Source organism: Lagenorhynchus albirostris, chromosome 2 (assembly GCF_949774975.1).
Source record: "Lagenorhynchus albirostris chromosome 2, mLagAlb1.1, whole genome shotgun sequence".
In the NCBI taxonomy this organism is placed as follows: Eukaryota; Metazoa; Chordata; class Mammalia; order Artiodactyla; family Delphinidae; genus Lagenorhynchus; species Lagenorhynchus albirostris.
This window is the reverse complement of record NC_083096.1, coordinates 183,138,615-183,150,922: the sequence shown is the minus strand read 5'-3', so window position 1 is coordinate 183,150,922 and position 12,308 is coordinate 183,138,615.

Below are 12,308 nucleotides of genomic sequence, written 5' to 3'. Positions count from 1 at the left end.
CAAAGCAAAGGAAACTACAAAGACGATGAAAAGACAACCCTCAGAATGGGAGAACATATTTGCAAACAAACCAACAGACAATGGATTAATCTCCAAAATATATAAACAGCTCATGCAGCTCAATATTAGAAAACAAATAACCCAATCCCAAAATGAGCAGAAGACTTAAATAGACATTTCTTCAAAGAAGATATACAAATGGCCAAGAAGCACGTGAAAATCTGCTTAACATCACTAATTATTAGGGAAATGCAAATCACAACTACAGTGAGGTATCATCTCACACCAGTTAGAATGGGCATCATCAGAAAATCTACAAACAACAAATGCTGGAGAGGGTGTGGAGAAAAGAGAACCTTTTGCACTGTTAGTGAGAATGTAAATTGATACAGCCACTATGGAGAATAGTATGAAAGTTCCTTAAAAAACTGAAAATAGAATTACCATATGACCCAGAAATCCCACTACTGGGCATATACACAGAGAAAACCATAATTCAAAAAGACACATGCACTCCAATGCTCATTGCAGCAGTATTTACAATAGCCAGGTCATGGAAGCAACCTAAATGTCCATCGACAGATGAATGGATAAAGAAGAAGTGGTACATATATTCAGTGGAATAATACTCAGCCATAAAAAGGAACGAAATTGGATCATTTGTAGAGACGTAGATGGATCTAGAGACTGTCATACAAAGTGAAGTAAGTCAGAAAGAGAAAAACAAATATCGTATATTAACGCATATATGTGGAACCTAGAAAAAAGGTACAGGTGTACCGGTTTGCAGGGCAGAAATTGAGACACAGATGTAGAGAACAAAAGTATGGACATCAAGCGGAGAAAGTGGCGTGGGTGGTGGTGGTGTGATGAATTGGGAGATTGGGGTTGACATGTATACACTAATATATATAAAATGGATAACTAATAAGAACCTGCTGTATAAAAAATAAATAAAATTAAATTTAAAAAATAAAGGACTTGGAGAACTGGTTTGGCAAACAGAATACAACTTTTGCTGGCAAGTGCTGTGACTGAACCTGAAAGTAAGTGTCATCTCCCCAAAATTCTGTCCCTTAAGTGGACACTGCCTCTCTCAACTGCCCAAGGGAAGCCCAGAGGTAAGAGCCAGGCTATGAATGAATGATGGACAAAGAGCTGCGCAGAGAGCAGAGCCGAGTCTGACCAAGTATCAGTTCACTTCATACACAGGGAGCCTTCAGAGTCCTCACCAGCAGAGGCAAAGCCAAGTTGTGTGGGGGCAAGAGATATACAATTTTAGGGCCCTCTTGTACTTAAAGTGCAAATATATATGCAAACTTAGATCCTGGAGTGGATGCTTATTATTTATCATTTTTTTGTCGCTGCTGTTGGCCATGCTGCACAGCTTGTGAGATCTCAGTTCCCCAGCCAGGGATTGAACCCAGGCCACAGCAGTGAAAGTCCAGAATCTTAACCACTAGGCCACCAGGGAACTCCTTGGATGTTTTTTTTTAAATGAGAAAAATATCATAAAACATTTGAAATCTTAAAAGAGATAAACAAAGTACATTTTCTTCTGCTTTACATTTTTGGCTTCCATTAATCTCCTTCTTTCCCTTGTATTTAAATTTTGGGTGTGATCCATAATTCTGTAAGAATTTAAAAAATCCATCCAAACTCAATGCATTTAACTACTGCTGCTATGTTGTATTGAGCTACCACTGTATAATCAAATTATCCCATACTCTATAGGTCAACTCATCAATGAATGTGTATAGTTTTATCATTGAAACATTTATTTCATCAGCTGTTTCACTGGGTTGGTGGCATTGCATGTTGTTTCAGCTAAAAATTCTAGACTTGGTTGAGATGAGAGACTTTGGTTACATCAATACTGGATCCAGAACTTGACACACATACCTGCAATGTTTTGCACAAATATGGCTGCTGGTCATTTTGCTAGAGTTTTGTGCCTTACAGACACAATTCTAGTAAAGTCTACTTTGCAATTTCCACCATGAAAGAAAACAATAGGCAGTGAGTTTGTAAATGTACACACAGCACTTTTGAGTGTGTTCCTGAGAGCTTCTGTTTTCACAAGTGGATGAGGAGAATGAAATGTTTTCACACCGCATGTTTGGAAGAATCCACTGCCTGCTAACTTTGGCTGTGTGTTCTCCAAATCATGTTTCTCCTCCACCAAATATGTAATTTTAGAGGTATTCTTATTTCAAGATACAACCCCTGCTCCTGCATGTTCAGGTCACGAGTCTTGGTGAGTGGGCACTTGGGCAGCAGGAGAATTTCTAGAAGCTATTCCTACAGCACACAGCTAGCAGAACCTTGTAAACAGAAATACAGCCCACTAATCCCAGTGTACCCCAACTCTACTGCCCTGTAGCCACATCCCAAAGGCCACTCCAATGCCCGCAGACAGGAAAGGTGATGTGGTAGGGGCATGCAGGAATGGAAAGAAACAGTGGCTTAACCGTTGCAGTTGCAATGTTTTCTGTGAATTGTATAAAAACATACCACAAATGCAATCCTCAAGAAACCCATGAATTATTTAAGTAGGGAAAAAGTGAAGAGTTAGAGAATATTGGAGGAACCGTTGAGATTGTTTGGGGCTTGATCTCGTGGTGTGCTTTCAGAGATGATGTGGGAGAGAGAGAGAGAATGTGATTTTGCATCATGAGATAGAGGCTGGACCCCAACTTCCTGTGAGACCTGGGCAAATCGGTTCCCTTTCTGCCTTTCCATTTCCTGGTGAGTAAAACCAGGCAGTAAGAATGTCAGCTCCATGTACCTCCTCCAGTTGTTGTGAGGACCAGACCCCTGAGCGCAGCAGGAAGTGCTTTGTAAACCACGCTGTGTTCTAGAGAACTGAGCTATTATTGAGGCTCTCAAGTTCGGGGGAAAGCTGGAAATCAGCCTCCGTAGAGCATGTTTCATCGCTGCACACCAACCAGGAGGACAACCTCGATTCCAAGAGGGCACTTGTCTGAGTGCTTCCACTTGCAAAATCCCTCTTCATTTTTCCATTGCTCATTAATGCAGAAAAAATATCTGAGGACCTGCTCCATGCCAGATGCTGGCATTACAGAGATGAAGAGGCCGATGAAGTCCCTGATCTCATTTAAGTCATGGAAGTAAACCTGGAGACAGATGAGACCAGCCTGGACCAGCCCTTCTTCACTGCTTGGCAGTCATGGACTGGAGTCTATTCTGCCATGAGCCTGATTCAAAGATAGAACAAACCACAACCACTGCTGGATCTGGGCAGGTCCGGATCCATCCTGATCATCAAGCCAGGCTCCTTGTTGTGGTGGTGGTGGTTATTGGTGGTGTGGTGATGGTGGAGGTGGCTGTAGTTGATGAGGTTGTTGTAGCTGTTAGTAATGGTGGTGCTCTTACCGAAACCAAGCTCCTACTGCTCACCACACAACAGGTCAATAAATCAAGAGACGCATGGTTGGGGCAAGGAATAGTGACTTTATTCAAAAAGCCAGCAGACTGAAAAGATGTTGGACTAGTATTCCAAAGAACCATCTTACTCGAGTTTGAACTCAGGCTTCGTTTATACTAAAAGAGGAGAGGGTGTTGGTCGTTGCAGACTTCTTGGTGCCAGAATCCTTCGTTCTTGCAGCTGTGCACAGGTCAGGTCATGATGTTCCTGTAAACCTCCAACAAGACAAATGTTATTCTCTGTTCTTCAACCTTTTATCTCTATATGAAAGGAAAAGTGTTATACCCTTCAAGGTCAGAGCCTTGAGAAGGGGCTGTCCTGTATATTTCAGACTCTAGGCAACATTCTTAACTTGTTACAAAGCAACAGAATACAAAAGTTAAAGGAAAAAGAACAGATCCACTGTGGAGTCAGATTTGTTCTTCCCTAAGACAGTGCTTGTTGTTATGATGATTGGTGTCATGGTGGTTGGTGTGGTGGTGGTGGTGTTTGTAGTGGTTGTTTTGATGTGGTGGTATTTGCAGCTGTTGATTTTTTGTGGTCATTGTAATTGTTGTTATGGTGGTGCTGGTGGTGGTTGTTGTGATTATTGTTGCATAATATTCTTATGGTCCTGGTACTGGTTGTGATGGTTTTAGTTGTTGCCATGGTGATGGTTATGGTTATTCTTACAGTGGTTGTGTTTATTGTTGTTGATGTTACTGTTGCTAGGGTGGTGGTGGGAGTTGACATTGTTGCATTGTTGTAATGGTAGTGATGGTTGTAGTTGTTCTGATGGTGGTGGTGATTATTGTTGATGTTGTGTAAGTGTTGGTGGTGCAGTGGTATTGTTGGTGTTGATAGTTGATGGTGTTGTTGTGGTTGTTGTAGTGGTGGTGGTTGTGTTGTTGTTGACAATGTTGTGGCGGTATTAGTGGTGTTGGTAGTTGGTTGTGTTACAGTATTGCAATGGTGGTGGTGGTGGTTGTGATGTCACTGAGGTGGGGGTGATGGTTGCAGCTGTTCTTATGGTGGTGTTGGTGGTGATTGTGGTGGTGGTTGTGGTGGTGGTTGTTGTTGGTAGGGGGTAGCGTTGGCGCTGTTGATGGTTGGTGCTGTTGTTAGGGTTACTGCAATGGTGGTGGCGGAGGTGGTGGTTGCACTTGTTATGGCGGTGTTGGTGGAGACTGTTGTTACAGTGGTGGTTGTGTTGGTACTTGGTAGTGTTGCAGTGATGGCAGTCTTGGTGGTGGTGGATGTTGTGATGTCACTGTTGTGAGGTTCGAGGGGGAAGTTGTTACTATCTGGAATGTATCTGTTTCCAAGTGCATTCACTGCGGCCTCCTTTCCAGGATAGCCACACCAACTTACTTTAATTATTGATGGAGAAGTTAATTGTAACATGGAGCTTCTGCAAACCCCAAAATGATAGTCTTCAAACATGCTTTCCTTGCCACTTATTATGGCCCTCTGTTCACAGGCTGTGATCCAGCCTTCAATCTTTGTGACTACGTTCTGATCGCAGCCAATTTAAATAATTCTGTCAGTAAAAATTCCACAAGATGCTATCAAACATTTTATGAGTCTAAATATATAGCACCAACTGTGCCCAATCATCTTTTCTTTTTTTTGAAATCCCATTGGGAGGAAACTAGTGATAAAGAATATCTGGCGTAATTTGCTCCTTTGAGTCTCTCATTATTATTCAGGATTCCCGAATCTTCCATTTCCTCTCCTAATTTTTCCATTGTTTTATTTTCTTGAAGATAATCTGCTATGTGACATCTGAGAGCAGATTTGTTCAGCCTTTGATGAACATGGGGCTCCTGCACATGACCCTTTATTCACCAGCTCACTGTGGTCTCTCACCGTTGGCATCTCCAGGGGTGTCGCAGTCCGTGGACTTGTGCTCCAATCCAGCTGACCACTGCTTGGCTGTGAGCTGGGGATTATGTGCTGAGTCTTGGTTTCTTCATCTATAAGTTGGGGATCATCACGCCAACCTGCAGGGCTGTCCTGAGGATAAGCCTCGATCTGGACACTGAGCTCTCAAAGCTGAGCCTGGCCCAGAAACAGCAGCCCCTTTGGCAACAAGGCCCAGTGTCCTCTAAACAGAACTGAGCAGTCATTTCTTCATTGGCCAGCACATCCCTCCTTAGGTACCTCTGGCCAGACGGGCCACCTTCGGGTGCATGGGCGTGGCCCTACCTCCTCCATCCCCAGGTCTTTTTGACACACACCTGACACACAACTTGGAAAACAGCAGGAACGCAGCAGCCAGTCCTTGCCCTGGAGAAGCCTGTGTTCTGGTAGAGAAGTGAGGAGAAGCAGGGCTGGCTTCACAACCTACAAAGCTCAGGGCAGAAGGAAAATACGGGATACTTAATAAATTATTAAAAATTTCAAAGTAGCAGGGGATTAAACCAAACACAGGGCCCTTCTAAGTGTGGGGCCTTGTGTTTCTGAGCAGATCACATGCCCGTGAAGCTGTTTCCAGGGATAAAGGAACACCTGTCATGACAGGCCATGCTGGGCCCTTTATGTGATTTATTTTATTTCACTGACTTAAGAGCCCCCCAAAGTAGGTGTTTGAATCCCTCATTTATAGAAAAGGGAGACGGAGGACATAATATGTTGAGAGATTTCCCAAGCACACGTCAAAGTCCATGTTAGGCTGGAATTGGGTCTTTGGTAGCACCTGCCGGCAGGTAGCACCTGCCGGCTTTCTGTGAGGAGCCCCAGACAATGTGGAGAAGGAGGCAGAGCATCCTCTCCAACAGCCTTGCTCTAGGCCCAGATCTGCCCTGACTGTTCAATGCAGAGTTTCTGGGTCCAGTGTTCAAATCCCATCTTTACCTTCTACTAGCTGGATGACACTGCACCAGTCATTTAAACCCTCAGGGCCTCAGTAGCCCCATTTGTGACACAGACAATATTGTGCCTGATGATGTTGAGAGGACTGCGTGAGTGAAGAGGAAAAAAACATTTAGAATTGTGCCTGACGTATTAGAAATTCTGTCCTTGTGTTACATAATAATACCTTACTTGGATTTGGGATAAAACGTAGGCTTTGTTTTGGCAAATGGAAGGAGGTGGCTACCTGCATCACTCTAGTAGGAAGATTAGAAGGTTGGGAGAGTGGGTGGCACACACACTTACCTCTGGGACTTATACCAGTGGCAGTTCTCAGGCCTTTGGACTTGAACTGAATTATATCACCTGGTTTTTCTGGGTGTCCGGATTGTGGATGGCAGACTGTGGTACATGGTCTTCATCACCACATGAGTCAACACCTACAATAAATCTCCTTATATATATATAATGTATATTTTCATATATAAATGATATATACGTGTGTGTGTGTATATATATATATCTCTCCTATTGGCTTTCTCTGGAGAACTCTGACTAATCTGAGCCCCTATGTCATTGTTCAGCTCCGGGGACTGAAGTTGTGTTTTCTGTGTTCACTGTTATTTCCCCAGCACACAGAACGGTGCCTCGCGGGTGCTCAGGAAACATTTATGGAATGAATAGGTGAACAGGTGGAAGAGACAGGGGGCTGTCCTGTGCCATGCCTGGGGACTGGCTAAGGAGGTCTTCAGTTCTCCAGCAGACCTGCTCCATATCCCAGCCTGAAGAGCGTGGCCCCAGGGTAACTGCAGCTAAAGGGATGGAGCTTATGTCCCATGAGACAGACACCCCCACACACACTGCATGCCTTCTGGGTATGTTTCTTCCCTGGAATCTTAAAGAACAAAGGAAACTCCAATGATCTGTCCCTGGTCCCAATATTGTGAAGACCCAGGCCTCTGGCCCACATGTGCCTAAGACATGGACAATGTCTTTGACCAGAGGGACACACCCTTAGCCCTAAATCTGCCATCCACCACAGTGGACTGGAGATCAAAGTTTGTGACTAGATCACAGACCACAGATGAACATTTAGTTACATTCTCATTACGTGTCATTGTCTGCACATGTTTTCATAGACTCTGTTCTATGGGGACAAAACTGACTTTTTTTTAAAATCTCTCTATTCCCAAGATGTAGAGGGATATGGCTCCAGGTATGGTCATACGGACTGAGAGTCTATGGAGCTGGGAGGTGTTATGTGGTAAAATGTGCCCCCCAAAAGATGCTGAGGTCCTAACCCCCAGTGCCTATGAATGTGGCCTTATTTAGAAATAGGGTCTTTGCAGATGACCAAGTTAAGATGAGGTCGTTAGGGTGGGCCTTAATCCAATATGACTCGTGTCCTTATAAAAAGGAGAAATTTGGATACAGAGACACACACAGAGGGAAGAGGCCGGGTGATGATGAAGACAGAGACCAAAGTGATGCATCCTGATCTCAGCCTTCCAGCCTCCAGAACTGAGTCAAAGATTTTGTTTTTTAAGGTCCCCATCCTGTGGCATTTTGTTACAGCAGTCCTAGCAGACCAACACATGAAGGGTGACACTTACTCATGCTGTTTGTCAAATATTTCTGGTTCTTCTCTTGGGCATACAGGAGGGTCACTGTTCCCTCATCCTTTTAAGTTCAGGGTGACCATAGGACTTGCTTGGCCAAGGCATGTAGGCTAAGAAGTGTGTATAAACTCTGGGGAGATGCTCCCAAACCCACGTGTGACTCACCACATTCCCTCTGTCTGCTTTCGTGATTATGGGAGCTGTGCTGGGATGAAGACTCCCCAGCTTCCCTCTCTGAAGGGTGACAGTTATCATGGGCCCTCTACCATCCTGCAACAGGCCTTTAATGCACGAAAAAATCTTTGGTTATGTCACGCTACTGTGATTTGGGGGCTACTTGTTATAGCAGCATAACCTAGCCTATCCTACTTGATACAGGTAGAATGGCAAGAAAGAAGGGAAGGAGGGAGGGGAGAAAGGAGGAAGCCTGTTTGCTGGATGATGATGCATTTCCCTCCTAGAAAAACTGAACTCTGGGGTTTCCATTTGGCTGCCAGATGTGCCCATGAACTTCAACGATGATCCTGTTGGTTTAGACTAAGAGTGCATGCGTGCATACCACATATGCATGCATGTTTGCATTGCTATTTGCATGCACACATGTGCATGTTACTAGTCACGCAACTCCCTTTGGAGCCCACTTTGAAAGCTGACAATGCACTTGTGCTCAGGGGACAGAGTGCATATTAGTCAAGTCAGAGACACTTCCTGTGAGCATCTGAAACAAGGTACCTTCCTCCCACTCCAGATCCAGAGCCTCTCACCTGGGGCTGAGCTGAGCTCCCAGTAAAGAGCTAATGTTATAGAAGAGCTGGTGTCAAGGTAATTTGTCATAATAAGCCTTTTCCACCTGCGATCTCCCTCAGCAGAGTTTTGAAATATGGCAGAAACCCATTTAAGGCAGAAGAATGATAACAGACCCAGAGCTCAAGAAAACCAAATATGTTTGAGCAAAATCAGTCTTCATCAGAACCAACCCATTAAAAAACAAAACAAACAAAAAACACTGTGCCTAGTTCTATGTAGGGCACTTGCATATTTTTCAAGTTCTTAACAGAGAAAAATCACAAGGCGTCAGGATAGGAACCTCAAGACAGCTCCCATTCCCTTCAAAATGAACAAGAGATGTCATTTTTAATGAAGGGAGAAGAAAGATGTCTTTAATCCTCCCACCACTCTCCCTCCTCCGCCCACAAATTGGGAGCCCTCTCTTTGCAAGCTGCTGCAGAGAAGGGAACAGGGAAATGGCCCAGGTTGGTTTGAGTGGGGCTTATTAGTCTTTTCAAACTCAACAGCCAACTGCCTTGTGTGGCCGGCAGTGAACTGGACGTTGACTCCACAGAACGACATCTCCTGATCTTGTAGAGTTCCGCGGGTGCTGAGGCTTCTCTGAGCCAGCCCAGCATAGGCTTTAAATCAGCAGCAAGATGGAAGGGCAAGCGGCTGCCCACCAATATGGCTTCCAGAGGGTTGCTCCTTTCAAAAGAAATAGTTGATTTTAAGCCTCTGTTCACACTGGAAGCTTTTTAAGCCAGAGGGACTTTACAGGACAGATTGTGGCAGGCAGAATTTGAAGATGGCCTTCAGGATCCCTGGTCCCTGCTCTGCATACCCCTCATAATTCCCTTTGCTTGAGTGTGGGTGGGCCTGACCTAATCAGGTGAGCCTTTTGAAAAGTCTATGAATCAGAGAGAAAAGGAGCCAGAGAGACCTAAAGCCACAGAGATGCTCTCCTGTTGGCCTTAACAGAGGACCCTGCCTTGTTGTGAGCCACGTGGCAAGGAACCATAGATGGCTTCTAGGAGCTGAGAGTGGTCCCTGGCTATGAGCCTCAGTCCCACAACAGCAAGGCACTGAATTCTGTCAGAAGAACATGAGCTTAGAAGAGGACCCTGAGCTCCAGAAAGGAACCCAGCCATGCTGGCACCTGGATGGCAGCCTTGAGAAACCCTGAGAGGAGAGCCCAAAATTTTCTCTGAAATCTGATCATGTGGTGATAATGGAAATATTTGATTTCAATGTGGAGAGATAGCATGTGGAGTGGCTGCCCACTTCCTGCGTATTTGAGAGTTGGGGTTGCCCAAAGCTAACACCAGAGGCAAAGGCATAGCACAAGTCCAAGGCTGCAGTCAGGGCAGCATAATCTGACTGTGGTTAGAGAGGCAGTCCCAAGATGCTGAACATCTTGTTCAGTTTTTCTTTGTTTTCAGCTTCCATCTTTTTTTTTTTTTAACATCTTTATTGGGGTATAATTGTTTTACAATGGTGTGTTAGTTTCTGCTTTATAACAAAGTGAATCAGTTATACATATACATATGTTCCCATATCTCTTCCCTCTTGCGTCTCCCTCCCTCCCACCCTCCCTATCCCACCCCTCCAGGCAGTCACAAAGCACCGAGCCGATATCCCTGTGCTATGCGGCTGCTTCCCACTAGCTATCTACCTTACGTTTGTTAGTGTGTACATGTCCATGACTCTCTCTCGCCCTGTCACAGCTCACCCTTCCCCCTCCCCATATCCTCAAGTCCATTCTCCATGATAAAAAAAAAAGCCAACTTTATCTTTCACATTCTATTTAAGTTGTAAAAATGAGAAAATATTGAATCAGTTAAGATTCTTTCTATTGAAAGTGACAAAACTTGATAGAAACTGTCTTAAGCAAAAATGTGAATTTATTGGCTCATGCAACTGAAAGTCTTGGCATGTATTCAGCTTAAGGCATAATTATAATCAAGACACAAACACAGCTCTCAGAGCTTTCATCTCTTAGCCCTGCTTTCCTCTGTCAGCTTCAACCAGGGAGTTCTAGCTCTCCCATTGTGGTGGCAGGATGGATGAGCCTGCTCCAGCCTCACAACCTCTCACATTGAGATGGACAAGAAGAATGAGAGTCTTTACTGTAGGTAGATCCTGGAACCTGGCCATTCACTAAGTCCATGTTGGTGGTTAAGAACTCAAGCTCTGAGTGACTTCTTGGGTTCACATCTCTGCTCTGTGTCTTTGGGCAAGTTACTAAACCTCTCTGGGCTACATCTGTAAAAAGAGGTGGTACAAACTATATAGGGTAGATGTGAGGCTTAGATAGGTTTGTGCAGACTGAGTGCTCAGGGTAGTATATGCACATAGTAAGAGCCCAGCCAATGTTAGCCACTGTTGTTATATTCCTTCCCTGAATCTGTCAGAGGGCAAGGAGAGGAATGACCTGGACTGATTGCTTGGGCTGGGGTCCTGTGTCCCTGCAGACAACCTAGATGGAGAGAGGAGAATGGGCAGACCCCCACAATAAATTTATGTTATCCTGGGTGGAGACATGCCCGTGTTGTAACATTATGGCATGAGGGCAGGGATGCTCTGGAATGGTGCCAGCTCAACTCACTGTAATTCTACTGACTGCATGTCACTTTCTCTCCCTCTGGTCCTGGAGGAAGAAGCACTCATCCTGTGTAAGAACTGTCCAGAGGGCGCTGGGAGGTCAAACTCACCACCCTGTTAACCAGTGACAAACACAGCATAATGTTAAAAACTCTCCAAGCTCGAGAGCATCCCCTGAGCTTGGCTTCCATGGAGACTGCTTCCACCCCTGGGGAATCTATTCAGAATAAGGGCTTCTGAATTATGAAGCTAAGGATGTGAAACGATTTCCACCCAAAGGAAGCTGACAGTCAGCTCATGAGGTGACTCACAAGGCAGGAGTCAGGATCGGGGGATGGAAGTGAGGTTGGGGTGGGTGGGGACATGGGCTCTGATGCTTGTAACTAGAAACTTCTGGAGGAGAGTTATGTAATGTCCTGAGCCTCAGTTTCCTCATCTGTAAGAGGGGACAATACCACTTAACCCACTGAGTTGTTGTAAACCTGACAAGGTGGTGTGTCACCTGGGCTTAGTGAGCAGCAGTCTCTGGGGCAGTGTAAATGTGTAGGGTTGCAGCACATCTCTAAGCCTGCGTTAGGAATAATCTTGACCTGTCCATTCGTTCACTTATGAAAAATGGTACCACGCGTGGGTCTGCTAAGACTGGGGCCCCCAGGATGCATCTCCCCCATTCAAGCCTTCCAACCACAGTGAACTAGGGGATGGATCTCTGTTCTGAACTCTATTTTCAAGTTAACTTTAAAATCTATCCTCACAGAGGGCTTTACCTATGAGGAAAGCAGTGTTAACAAAACCCTCTCAATGAGACCAGATTGCAGAAGAAGCCATACAAATAATCCTTCCCCAGGGGCACCTGATGCTGCTATGACATCATGGTCCCAAGTGTGCCCAGCAACCACCAGCTCAACAAACAGGTCATGGGCACCAGGGCTTCTAGATAAACTTGCTCATTGCTCTTCCTGTGGCTTTTAGCCCCATGAATCCATCTCGCCTCTGCAGGATAATTCCACACTCTGATCATTTGGAGGGTGTCCTTC